Source organism: Nanorana parkeri, unplaced genomic scaffold (genome assembly GCF_000935625.1).
Source record: "Nanorana parkeri isolate BGI_ZX_2015 unplaced genomic scaffold, ASM93562v1 scaffold2641, whole genome shotgun sequence".
NCBI lineage: Eukaryota > Metazoa > Chordata > Amphibia > Anura > Dicroglossidae > Nanorana > Nanorana parkeri.
The window spans coordinates 63,750-76,936 of record NW_017308909.1 but is presented as its reverse complement, the minus strand read 5'-3'; the positions used below and the strand labels follow the sequence as shown (position 1 = coordinate 76,936).

Genomic DNA, 13,187 nt, shown 5'->3' with positions numbered 1-13,187 from the left:
TGGATGCCACATTCTACATTTAAGGAATAAATTAAAGTGAACATATATGTTTTTTTCATGTTAATTACATGCATGCTATGTAATGTGAAAGAATAACACTTCCAGCTATTTATTACCTCTCATAGAGATCAAGTGCTTCCACTGACAATGCCTTCATCTGCTGTTCTCTCCAGAAGGACAGAGCCATCTTTGTTCGGGCATCATCCAGTGTCACCATCTACTTCCTGGACTGAGATGTCGGCTCATAGATGGTACAGTCATGTAAATCTTGGTGGCTGTGCAGTTCTTGTGTTCACAAATGTATGAGGGCTTGTGCACACCTGGTGCCACTGCTGTTACAATGTTACAAGTTACAATGTTGCAGTCTGATCACCTCGGGAGGAGATATTGTGGAAATGCTTCCTCCTGCCTGCAGCACACTATTGGCATGCTCTTGGCCCCGGCTAAGTGGCTGGACTGGTGGTCAATCATGGCTTTTCTAATGAAAACATTTATAATGTGTCAGTATATGGTGATGTATGAAGAATGTGTTCATGCAGACTTGTAGAGATATATAAAGGTCTACACTGATACAATCTTATCAGCATTAAACCTCTATACATGAGTCCACTAGGGGCCCATTCACACCACATCCAGATCATCTCCAGACCAGGCCAGATTGTTTCCGTACCCAAAATGCATACTAATGCATCCCTATGCTATTTCTGGCCTCTATTCACACCAGCGCAGTCGGTTCCAGACCAGACCAGAAAAATACTGCATGTCTCATTTTGTCTGGCCTGGAATGCATTGGAACCACGGGCAGGTTCACACCATTTTCCGGACCAGATAGATGGTATCCTTTCTAGACCTGAAATTGGTACAAAGAAACATTATTTATACTCAACATAAGCCTGCCAACTTGTAAATCTCTCCTTTTGGAGTGTGCAAGGGCTGGTGTAGCTCGGAGTAGGACAGGGAAGGGTGTCGGGTGGGGGGGTGGAGGGGTGTGATAGGTTAATTAGCAGCGTCCTCACATCAAGAGACAGGTGCGTGGAACGTGGACGATCCGGGAGACCAGCCGGACCAGCAAGAGCACCTTGTGAGCGGGACGCCAGGTGCTCGGCTGTAAATACCGGCTGATTATCCCCTAGAAGAAAAGAGGAGATTCGGGAGGGGGTTAATCACCGGGTTCTTTGAAGGAGCTAATTACTGTTTGATGTTGCAGTTTTCTGTGAAATCACACCCATCCCGAATACAAGCCACATACCTGGCCCCGGACACTACACTACCACCGTAAACACGCGGAGCTCTGTGAAGTTGCTTGCCTGGGGCAGAAGACCATAAGGATCATTCAGCTGATGCTGCAAAGAGATAAGGGCAACGTGCACTAAAGCACAGGAACCAATCAGAAGTCTACCAAAGCTGGAGCGCTGCATGGTGGATTCTGATTGGTTGCCCCATTCCTGCCCCGGATTCCCAGATTCATGACTGGGGCCTTAAAGTGGAACTCCAGGTTCTTGCAGTGTGGCTAACCTTGGTTTAGGCCCCATTCACACTGAGCGATTTATCGCGCGGTAATCTGCGCGATATCGCGGATATTTACCGCGCTATATCGCTCTCCAATGCATCTCAATGGGGCTCTGTCCGTCGCTGTCATGGGTCGTGCGTCGCTACAGCAGGACCCTTTTTGGAGCGGATTTTGCTGCGATTCTAGGTTGCTCAATGCAACCATTTGCGCAATATCACGCAAAATGCAAATCGCGCGACAAACGTGCGATTTGCGAATCGGGGCCTAAAGGAGAACTATGAGGTGGGTGCTTTTCACTCACCTCATAGTTCTAGCCCACCTGTGACAATGAGACTGTGACAGGTCGGCTCAGTAGATCGAGAAGTGCGTGAACACATACCGGCGTTCGCTCACCTCTCGATCCTGTCACAGTCTCATTGTCACAGGTCGGCTAGAACTATGAGGTGAGTGATTTTCACAATGAGACTGTCACAGGTCGGCTCAGTAGATCGAGAAGTGCGCGAACACATACCGGCGTTCGCTCACCTCTCGATCCTGTCACGGCTCTCTGCCATGACAGGGGAGGGGCTGGATTCAGCTGCGGCGTCTCAGTATACCGCGAGCTACTGCTGTGAATGAAGCCCTAATGAGTAAAGCCTGATTATTGTAAACTACCTCTGCAATGTTATATGGTTTGTCCCAACCCGTCCTAATGTCACCTTTGCTGGACAGCATTGTCACCCTGCTATAGCAATTGGAAAACCAACTGATCTACTGATGGGGTTAACAGGTAATAATCTAATATGGGGGGGGAGGGGGACAACATTTTTTGCGGTAATGCAATTCCATCATATATGTAATTTATAACTTTGTCCATAGGCTCACTTTAAATGTCTCCAGGATTTTCATAAGTTAACCCTTGCAGTGGGGCTACCATTTTGCTGCTCATTTTGGTCTAGGGATCCTCGGTCCTGTGGTGGTGACTGCTCACCTCTCTTCACCTCCGCTCCGGCTGTGAAATGTCCCTCAGCGTCCCCAAGTCTAATACAATTGAATGGACCTTACATAGGCGTGATAATGTCAGTGGGGCTTAGACCACCGGAGCCTGGGGGAGAAAAAGCTGCGTGGAGCGGTCTCGCAGCCATCAGGATCAAGGCTCAGATAAGTATATTTTTTTTATATGCGTCCCCAGACCAAATAGCAGTTAAAGGAGAACTATGGGGGTCAGGGCTTTTCCCCATAGTTCTCCTTAGGGTAACGGGAGGACACAAACTAGCGTCCTCCCGTCACCCTAGGCTCAGTATACCGCAAGCTGTAGCCCGCGGTATACTGAGACGCCGCAGCTGAAGCGGATCCCGACAATTGTGTCTGGATCCGCCCAGCTGCGTGACTGACAGCTGGCTCTGCCTATCTAGAGGCAGAGCCAGCTGTACCCGCCCCCTCCCCCGTCCATTCCACCAGTCAGCGCTGGCGCATCGGAGTGGGGAATCCAGCCCCTCCCCTGTCACAGCAGAGAGCTGTGACAGGATCGAGAGGTGAGCGAACGTCGGTATGTGTTCGCTCACTTCCCGATCTACTGAGCCGACCTGTGACAGTCTCATTGTCACAGGTCGGCTAGAACTATGAGGTGAGTGAAAAGCACCCACCTCATAGTTCTCCTTTAAGACTACCCTGTCCACAGCGTGACAACGCGGCAGTGCATTCAACTGCAAATCTAGTGGGTCGGCCACCACTGGTTTAGTTTTTTTTTAACACTGTGTGCATTTGTAGAGAGAAGATTCTAAATGCTACCTATTATATGCAAAACTGAAAAAAGAAAAAAAAATCATGGGTTAGGGGTTGGGATTTAAATATGTCATCCTAGTTGGGTTGCCACCTTTTCTTTCAGTGAAACCCAAACACTCTAGCGATGCACGGAATTATTATTTTTTGGAGAATGAGTCCTGGCTTATTCATATATATAAATAGCGCCATTAATCAATATGTAAATATCACAGTTGAGACTATTTGCAGTGGGGGGAGCAGTAGCCCCTATCTTAATTTTGGTTGCCCCTGTCTGCCTGACATCTTGTGTCCGGGTTTCAGCTGCCATGAAACCCGGACACAGCATTCAAAACCCGGACTGTCCGGGTGAATCCCGGACAGGTGGCAACCCTACATCCTAGTTAAATTATTAGTAGCCAAACAAATCCAAAATAAATCCCTAACCAATTTAGGACACAAAGGCAAACTTTGCTTTGACCAGACTCATGTTAAGGCCTCATTCACACAAGAGACGGCCGGCACGTACAGCTCCGTGCTGCGTGCAGGGTTGTATCGTGCAGCTCCCGGGAAGGACAGGTGCTGCGTGTGATTAGTACGCAGCCCCTGTCCTTCTCTATGGGAGTATGCGGCCGTACGCCGCCCTCTGCTCACCCCAAGTGCAGGTCTGTGCGGGTGCGTGTGTCCCGGCTCGCACGCAGACAGGATCTATCCTGTCAGCGTACGAGTACCCGCACCTGCGCGGGTGAGTGTAGGGCGGCGTACGGGCGCATAGTCCCATAGAGAAGGACAGGGGCTGCGTACTTATCACACGTAGCACCTGTCCTTCCCTGGAGCTGCCCAATACGACCCTGCACGCAGCAAGGAGCTGTACGTGCCGGCCTTCTCTCGTGTGAATGAGGCCTTAAGATAGTAATAATGAATACTCTGCTCGTTCTCTGCAATCTTTTGAAGCAGGGTAGGCAACCTCAGCACTCTAACTACAAATCCCATCATGCCTCTGCCTCTGGGAGTCATGCCTGTGCCTGTCAGAGTCTTGCAATGCCTCCTGGGACTTGTAGTTCCACAACAGCTGGAGTGCCGAGATTGCCTACCCCTGCGTTATATTAAGACGGTATAATTGTGACTCTGCACAGGCTTTATCTCTGTTAACAGAATTTAGGTTTTGCGTAAAACCATCTACTTTCCCCTTTATACCTTTTTTTTTTTTTTGTGCGATTTTTTTTTATGTTTATTTTGGTTTTTGTATTGTGAATGGTTTTGTTTTTTTTCCGCTATAATCGTCTCCAATATCTGTAATATAATGTCTGTAAGTTTATTATAATTTAAATATCAAAATTGACAAAAGTATCATAAGGAAACCAGAATAAGGAAATAGGAGACGGAACGCAGCAAAATGAAAACAATGACAATTCATATTTTATTTGACTATTCACAACAAGAAAATAACTTATATAATATACATATAATATCTACATATACAAATAACATGATTGTAAAGGTTTGTTTGGTTTATTGTACAAAGCGTCGAGCCAAATCTGCCCAGAGCACGACGCTGCCATTACCAGGAGTGGGAGACCGTGTCCCGCGTCATATGTGTGCCGATTCTCCAGTCTGTGGCGTTATAGGGTTTTGCTGTCAGATTTTGGAGTTCACCCCGGGCATGCTTGATGAAGAAGACAGCCCGGGAGCCCACACCTTTTAAAAACTAGTAAGCAATGCCTCCTCACTGCTTCACTTCTAAGGCCTGGTTCACACCTGGGCGTTTTGCAGCGCGTTCCTACGCGCTGTAAAACGCTCAACATGTGAAAATCAGTGATTGCCTATGGTCATGGTTCCCACCTGGGCGTTTTACACCGCATAGGAACGCGCTGCAAAACGCCCTACGCCCAAAGAAGTACAGGAGCTTCTTTGGGGCGTATTTGCCGCGCATATCCACCAGGATACAGCCGGATAGTCCTCGGAAACGCGAGTTTGTCGCGCGTGTTTTTACCGCGAGTCGCGGTAAAAACACGCGACCCGAAACGCGTGCCAAACGGTACGGTATATTCGGTACGCCTAGGTGTGAGCCCAGCCTAAGTGACCTTGTCATAAAACTAAAAATGTTTTGCTCTCTTAGGGCCTGTTCACATGATATCAGGTCCGGATCTGCAGACGCGGTGCTATGTGTTTTTTTTGTTTTTTTTTTTGCTGGAGTGGGGTTATCAGTATGTTAGCTGCAGTGAGTTTTTGACGCGTTTTCTGATGCGTTTTTGGATCGTTTCCTGACCGTACAAAATGTGACATGCAGTATTTTTCTGTAGTAACCTGAACGGACTGCGCACGTGAGAACTGTAGCCCATAAAACACATAGGGATACATTGGGATGCATTTTTAGTGCAGGAGCGCACGGATCTGGTCAGGACAGAAAACGGACGTCGTGTCAACAGGCCCTCAAGGACTTTCAGTGCCCAAAGAATCCACCTCTGGAAATGTTGGAATCTTAATTCCCCCCACCAAGCGTTGTGGTTCTTTCCACCGCTCCCTATGTCACTGTAGTGATGCAGTGACTAATGGAAGAAACCACAGCTCTTAGCAGGGGAGATCAGGAATCTGACACTCCCAGAAGTAAGTCAGAGGATTCTCCAAGCACCAATGTTCTTGAAGAGAATAATGATCAATGGAAAGGCGGCAGGACAGGTAACTATAATATCTAATATTTACAGGGGAACCTGTTTTTTGTACTTTTTATTTTGTGCAACTTGGTCACTTTATAGTCAAGCTCCAGGGACAACTTTTTCTTGGTCTACGGACGCAAATAAACATGGTTTGAAAATATTACAACCTCTTTTAGATTTTCATTGATGTCTGGGTCCTCAGGAAGTAGCAGGAAATTTCTCCAGTTGGGACCCAGACTGCAACAAAAGTAAAGATGGGACAGGGTAGATCCATCCTTACCTTAATTTCATCACCAGCAGCACCCGTGCAATGAACCGCCTATAGGAAGCCTTGGTGATGAGATTAGGATAGGTCTAGAGACCTAAAAAGTAAAGTTATCCTTTAAACCTAGAATGACAAGTTCCAGGGAATCTAAGGGGGTCCCCGGAAATCTCGGCCCATTGACAACTGTCTACAAGTGGAGTACTGGATGACCAACAGTCCAACATCCTAATTATTCAGCTTCAGTCTGGTGCTGTAGAGCTATGCCTTGTTTTTCTAGTGGGAGTTCAACATGGTTCTGCCTGTCACATGACCTCCCTATCTGCTCTGATCAGTGCCACAGGGCAGGCAAGCCTGGGCTATCCACCTTGAACTACAGGTGCCAGCATGCCCTGTCAGCTTCTAGTTCAACAACAGCTGTGAAATCACATGTTATCCGGTAAGATAAATACAAGCAGCTCGCATACACGCACATCATCCCGGCGGAACATCCTGGAAGTATTTCTGGTATGTAGCACAGACGATGTGTCATTCAGCTTTTCAGGTACATGCAGAAATGTGCACAGCCCACCTCAAGGCATTTTAGCAGGTGTGAACACCTTCATTTCCCCCCCACCCCCTCCTAACCCGAGGTTTACATGTAATGAGCTCTGAGGGCCTGAACTTCTTCTTTGTCACAATGATAATTCTTCATCTGGATCTCTCAATTCTGTCCTAGAGAGAGAAACTCCAAACAGCTAAATACAGACCTGAATTATGTATACTAAGCGCACAAAATTTGTGGACACCTGACCATCATAACTGTATGAACTTGCTAGGCATCCCATTACAAGACCATGGCCATTGGTATGGAGATGTTCCCTCCCACCCAACTGAAGCCTCCACTCTTCTGGGGAGGCTTTCCACAAGATTGTGTAGTGTGTCTGTGGGAATTTGTGTTAATTCAACCAAAAAATATTTTATGAGGTCAGGTACTGACATTGCATGAGAAGACCATGAGGTAAGGGCTTGGTGAAGGTCATTTGAGTTCCTCCACAACAGACTCATGAAGGCCACTTAAGTTCCTCCACACTAAACTCATGAAGGCCAATTGTGTTTCTTCAAAACAGACTCATGAAGGCCACTTGAGTTCCTCCATACCAGACTCATGAAGGCCAATTGAGTTCCTTCAAAACAGACTCATGAAGGCCACTTGAGTTCCTCCACAGCAGACTCATGAAGGCCACTTGAGTTCCTCCACACCAGACTCGTGAAGGCCACTTGAGTCCCTCCACAACAGACTCATGAAGGCCACTTGAGTTCCTCCACACTAAACTCAGGAAGGCCAATTCAGTTCCTTCAAAACAGACTCATGAAGGCCACTTGAGTTCCTCCACACCAGACTCATGAAGGCCACTTAAGTTCCTCCACACTAAACTCATGAAGGCCAATTGAGTTCCTTCAAAACAGACTCATGAAGGCCACTTGAGTTCCTCCACACCAGACTCATGAAGGCCACTTGAGTTCCTCCACACCAGACTCATCAAGCCATGTCTTTATGGAGCTTTGTGCACCGGGGCCAGTCATGCTGGAACAGAAAATGGTCCTCAACAAACTGCTACCAAAAGGTTGGAAAATTGTCTTTGTATGCTATAGCATTAACAATACCCTCTACTGGAAACACCTGAGCTCAATAGTTTGTAGGTATGTCCACATACCTTTGGCCATATAGATGGTGTGATGGTCAAGTGTCCACATACCTTTGGCCATATAGATGGTGTGATGGTCAAGTGTTCACATACTTTTGGCCATATAGAAGGTGTGATGGTCAGGTGTTCACATACTTTTGGCCAAATAGAAGGTGTGATGGTCAAGTGTTCACATACTTTTGGCCATATGGAACATGTGATGGTCACGTGCCCACATCTAAATTGGATTGTACAGAGATTGTAAAGCTGGCCATATACTATACCTTCTGATTGCACAATCTCCTTAGACCTAAGAACTATGAAGTGTGAAGACCTGTCTGAATTGATACCTATTTAATAGATCAGGGGTAGGCAACCTCGGCACTCCAGCTGTTGTGGAACTACAAGTCCCATAAGGCATTGCAAGACTCTGACAGCCAGAGGCATGATTTGCAGATCATGACAACATGTCACAACCTTTACATTTATTTATGACATTTATTAGGAGTTCAATTCATCTTATTTGGGTTGGGAAAGTCACATTTTGCTCTGTGCTGTCATAGCTCGCAGTCCAGGCTTTGCTGAGTGACGTTGATCCCTATTTTACGTCTGCGCCCTTCCGTTGTCTAAGGAGTCCATTGCTACGGTTTTTACCGGCAGGCGGTTTTGACAGCCACGCCGACCACTGAGCCAATATCCAGGCCATCAATTGGCTAAGGACCGCTGACATCATCAGTCCGCAGGAAATTGATAGGCTGAATTCTCTGGAATCCTCAACCTTATTACAAGCCACGTGAAACTTTGAAGAGGTTCTCCGGGAAACATTTTCGATCTCTTCTGTGATTTACACCTCCCATCTTAATAATCTCCACAGGAGATTTACATTTCTTCCCAAGCACTTGCAGCTCCAACTCTCTCAGCTCGACTTCCCCGAACTTCCTTTCTAGTACAAGATCACAAAGGAGAGAGCAATATTCAGCAGCTGTTCATCTACTAGCTTGGAGGAAGGAGCAGGGAACAGGGTTGAGGGGAGTGGCTTGCTTTGCTGTTCCTGTGTGTTTGTGGAGACACACACAGCTTACTAGCACACACAAGGGTGGCTCCATCGGATCCTGCAAGGGAAAGTAGCCACAAAACAGGATATCAGGATCAGTGCTCAGGGGACCAGCTGAGTCTGCAGTAAACTAAAACTTTTAAACATTAAGGAGCAGCGTCCATTGTAAGTGATTTCATCAGCATGTGAAATAGCTTAAAAAACTTTTGACTTTAATATCACTTTAAAGTGGAATAAAAGGCTAGACAGGAACCCATCTTTAAATATTGTCCCTCTAGTGCCCTGATATTCCCTGCATACCTTTTGGCCAGTGACCATAGCTATAAGGTGTGGTTGGCTAGGGTAGAGTTCTGCAGGATGCACCAAGCAAAAGAGATAGAGCCAGAGATTTGTGGTCATGTGACCGCATAGAGAACCCTTGAAGAAAAGGTATTTACATCCAGTATATAGGATAACGTGGTTAGGGAATATGAGAGCAACGGGGAGGCCGCCTTTAAAAGGTTAACTATGTCACCAGCCAGGGCCATCTTTAATATTAATTGGACCCTGGGCAAACATTTTCTTGGGCCCCTCCGCCCCCTACCCACTCCTCTCGCGCTATGCACTTTCCCTCTCCAAAAGAGCAGATAGGAGGAAACGTCATAGGGGTACGTAACCCCCGCGTCTAGACATCATGCGGGCGCGCTATGTGGCGTATAGCAGGGGAGGAGCAACACTATGCGATGCAGAACGCATAGTAAACAGAACAGGCTGCGCAACAATGACTGGGCCCCGGGCAACTGCTCCTTTTGCCCTGCGTTAAAGACAGCCCTGTCACCAGCACACCGTGATTCAATCTTCAAGCAGTGATCATTTTATTGATGCACACACACATCTTGTCACATTGCAACGTTTCAGGGCCACTCAGGGTCCCTTCATCAGGCATAATGAGGCACGTCATGCCTGACGAAGGGACCCTGAGTGGTCCCGAAACGTTGCAATGTGACAAGATGTGTGTGTGCATCAATAAAATGATCACTGCTTGAAGATTGAATCACGGTGTGCTGGTGACATACCTAACTATTTGAATCTGAAGCGGCGCCATCCGCAGTCACTGCAGCACCCACCACAAGGGACATACCGGTACATACTTCTGCAAGCCTTTAAAGGAGAACTATAGGGTCAGGGCTTTTCCCCATAGTTCTCCAAAGGGTAACGGGAGGACACAAACTAGCGTCCCCGCGTCACCCAAAGCTCAGTATACTGAAACACCGCAGCCGGAACGGATCCCAACAATTATGTCTGGATCCACCCAGCTGCGTGAGTGACAGCTGGCTCTGCCTATCTAGAGGCAGAGCCAGCTGTACCCGCCCCCTCCCCCGTCCGTTCCGCCAGTCATCGCTGGAGGAACGGACAGGGGAGGGGGGAATCCCTGCAGGGAGCCGTGAGTGACAGTCACGGCTCTCTGCACGGATAGATCGAGAAGTGAGCGAGCGACGGTATGTGTTCGCTCACTTCCTGATCTACTGAGCCAACCTGTGACAGTTTCATTGTCACAGGTCGGCTCAGATTATGAGGCTGAGTGAAAATCACTCGCCTCATAATTGTCCTTTAAGGCCTCATTCACACTGCCGCGCATACGTGCATATTTTCCCATATGCAAATAAATGGCTCCATACACAGCTGCGTATGGAGCCGTATATTTGCGTAGCGTAAAAATGCGCAAAAACAGAACGGAACCGAGATGCGTCCGGGCAGCATATTTTACGTGCATATACGTGTGTTTGCGTGCGTATACGCACGTACGCACGTACAGTTCATTAAAAATTCTATTACGATTTATGCATTCTGGGATTGCATATAGTGCACGCATATACGTACATACGCGCGCACATACACGTATATGCGCAATATGCAATTTTGCTCTTGCGTTGTGTGTGAATGAGGCCTAAAAGGTGGGTCATTGTGAAGCCTTTCCTTTCACTTCAAAGAGATTGGGACTACTTTTCCATCACAAAACATATAGAAAAAGTATTTCCAGGCAACTGATAAATTACAAATATTTACCTTTTTTCCCCCACCAAGATACCCAAGCATGGAAGTGAGCCATGTGCCCCCTTTTATTAGTTAGAAAGGGGGGCTAAGCACTGAAAAAGGAAAATATACTTTCTAAAGTATATGTCACTTTGCCCATCCGGATTCTCTTGTTAGGCTGGGTTCACACCTAGACGTATCGAATATGTGCGTTTGTCTCGCGTTTCTACCGCGATTCGCGGTAAAAAGACCGCGCGACAGACGCGCGTTTCGGAGGGCTACCTGGCTGTATACCAATGGATACGCGCGGCAAATACGCCCCAAAGAAGCTCCTGTACTTCTTTGGGCGTAGGGCGTTTTGTAGCGCGTTCATACGGCCTGTAACACACCCGGATGTGAACCATACCCATAGGAAACAATGGGATTTCGGTGTTTGAGCGTTTTGCAGAGCGTAGGAACGCGCTACAAAACGCCCCTTTCATGGCAGCATTGATCTTTGCAGTATAAATGCCACCTTAACTGTTCATCTGTTGGAGCCCTTGGAAATACCAGGTACGTCCGGTATAGGGGAGCACGTGACTTCCTCCAGTTATTCCCAGTATGCAGTGCTAGGTTCAAGCACCAGGTCCCATGGAGGGAGAAGGCTTACACAGGGATTAGATCCATGGCTCTGACAGTTGAACGGAGAATGGGAGGGGGGCAGCATAGTTGAGTATCAGTGTAGGGCAGTGGTTCTCAACCTGTGGGTCGCGACCCAAATGTGGGTTGCAAGCCACAGTTGAGGGGGTCACCATGTGCCTTGTGTTTTGCTAGGTAAAAGACTCCTTAGCCGCCTCCTAGCGCAGCAGTGGAAGTTCTCCTAGATGGCGCTGCAGCAGCGGCGCCCAGAGGGGATCTGAGAGAGGGGAGCAGGCAGGAGTGCCTGATCACCAAAGAGCCACACTGGGCACCACAGAGCCTGCACTGGGCGACACCATAGAGTCCCACTAGCTACCTGAGAGCCCGCATAGCCTCCTGAGAGCCCCCACAAATACTAATATTGGTGCATCCCTAAATTTTACCGTTGGGGGTCACCACAACTTGGCAAATGTTACCAAGGGGTCCCGGCCCTAGAAAGGTTGAGAACCACTGGTGTAGGGGGTGCCCTAACCAGAGAACCTCTCACTTTGCTTTTATGAACAATGTGACAGATTATCTTTCATTATGATTGCGCGATCCAAATCTGAGTAGCAACTGGTATGTGAAGTAAGCACAGGCAGTCAACTGCTAACTTCTGTGGGAAATGGGAGACTGGATGAGTTGAGGGCTGCAAGTTTTTGAGCATCTCTGCTCCATGGATGGTAATATTTGAAGTTTTCCTCCTTGGGTTTTTTTATACATATAATTTTGGAAGTCAGACAGTCCTTGTGGCGTTCTTTCTTTATTTGCAGACGCTCACCCACTCCGTGATGCGGCACTCCTCGCACACCACATAGCAGCACCAGTGGAATTTGCAGTTGCAGCGTTCGCTGCGTGTCTGCCGCAGGATGTTGTGCCCGCGGCCGCAGCACAGGCTCTCGCAGTTGTCCATTCCCGGGCTGGTTTTGTTGCAAATCCTCCCCTGAGTCCCCGCTGAGTCCAAATGCAGCTCCTGCTCGCAGAAGTCGGGGGACTTCTCAAAATACACCAAGTCATTAAAGCTGGCCCGTCTCCTATACGGGACCTGAGTCTGCTCCAGCTGGCCCAGCTGTCCATTGTTTCTGTTGTGGGGCCTTATGAGGGTGGCCACCGTGAACCTGTCCTTCAGCACAGAGCCAATCGTTCGAAACTCAGGGGTGACCTGCCAACAGGTCTTGAGCTGGCAGCTTCCTGATGTGCCGTGGCATTTGCATTTCCGTTTCATGTTGTCCATCACAACCTGAAAAAGGTAAAAAACAAAATAGTTAGAGGAGCAGCGACCTTAAAATATATTTCATTCCAACACTTTTTCTCTTTGGATAAAGTATAGAATGGTTAGAACCTATGTCAGGTGTTTTTTGTTGCCATACCAGTCCCCTTCAGGAGATTTCCCTTCACTTCCTGTCCCAGAGACACAAGAGGAAGTGGGAGGAAAACTCTCTAAAGTGAGGTACAATCTCCTCTGAGAATAATGGATCGGAGGCCGCGTCGTGATTGGTCTGATGGAAGGAAGTGCTCCAGATGCAGAATTCAGAACCGGCGAACACTTCCCACACACACCCCCCGCCTCCTCCCGTAGGGCCCCTTCATACCGGCGCGTTCTCTGAGTGGACTACGAAGTGCATTG

General features: G+C 47.9%; 1 protein-coding gene across 1 annotated transcript in view; it reads right to left on the bottom strand.

The window, feature by feature from the left end:
- Nucleotides 1–12,317: 12,317 nt before the first annotated feature.
- LOC108802066 (protein Wnt-10a-like) overlaps nucleotides 12,318–13,187 on the bottom strand; it is a 50,587-nt gene continuing 49,717 nt past the window's right edge. Inside the window, exon 4 of the mRNA XM_018573957.1 lies at nucleotides 12,318–12,800. The gene's annotated coding sequence lies outside the window, so the exon portion shown is untranslated. The remainder of the gene's footprint in view (nucleotides 12,801–13,187) is intronic.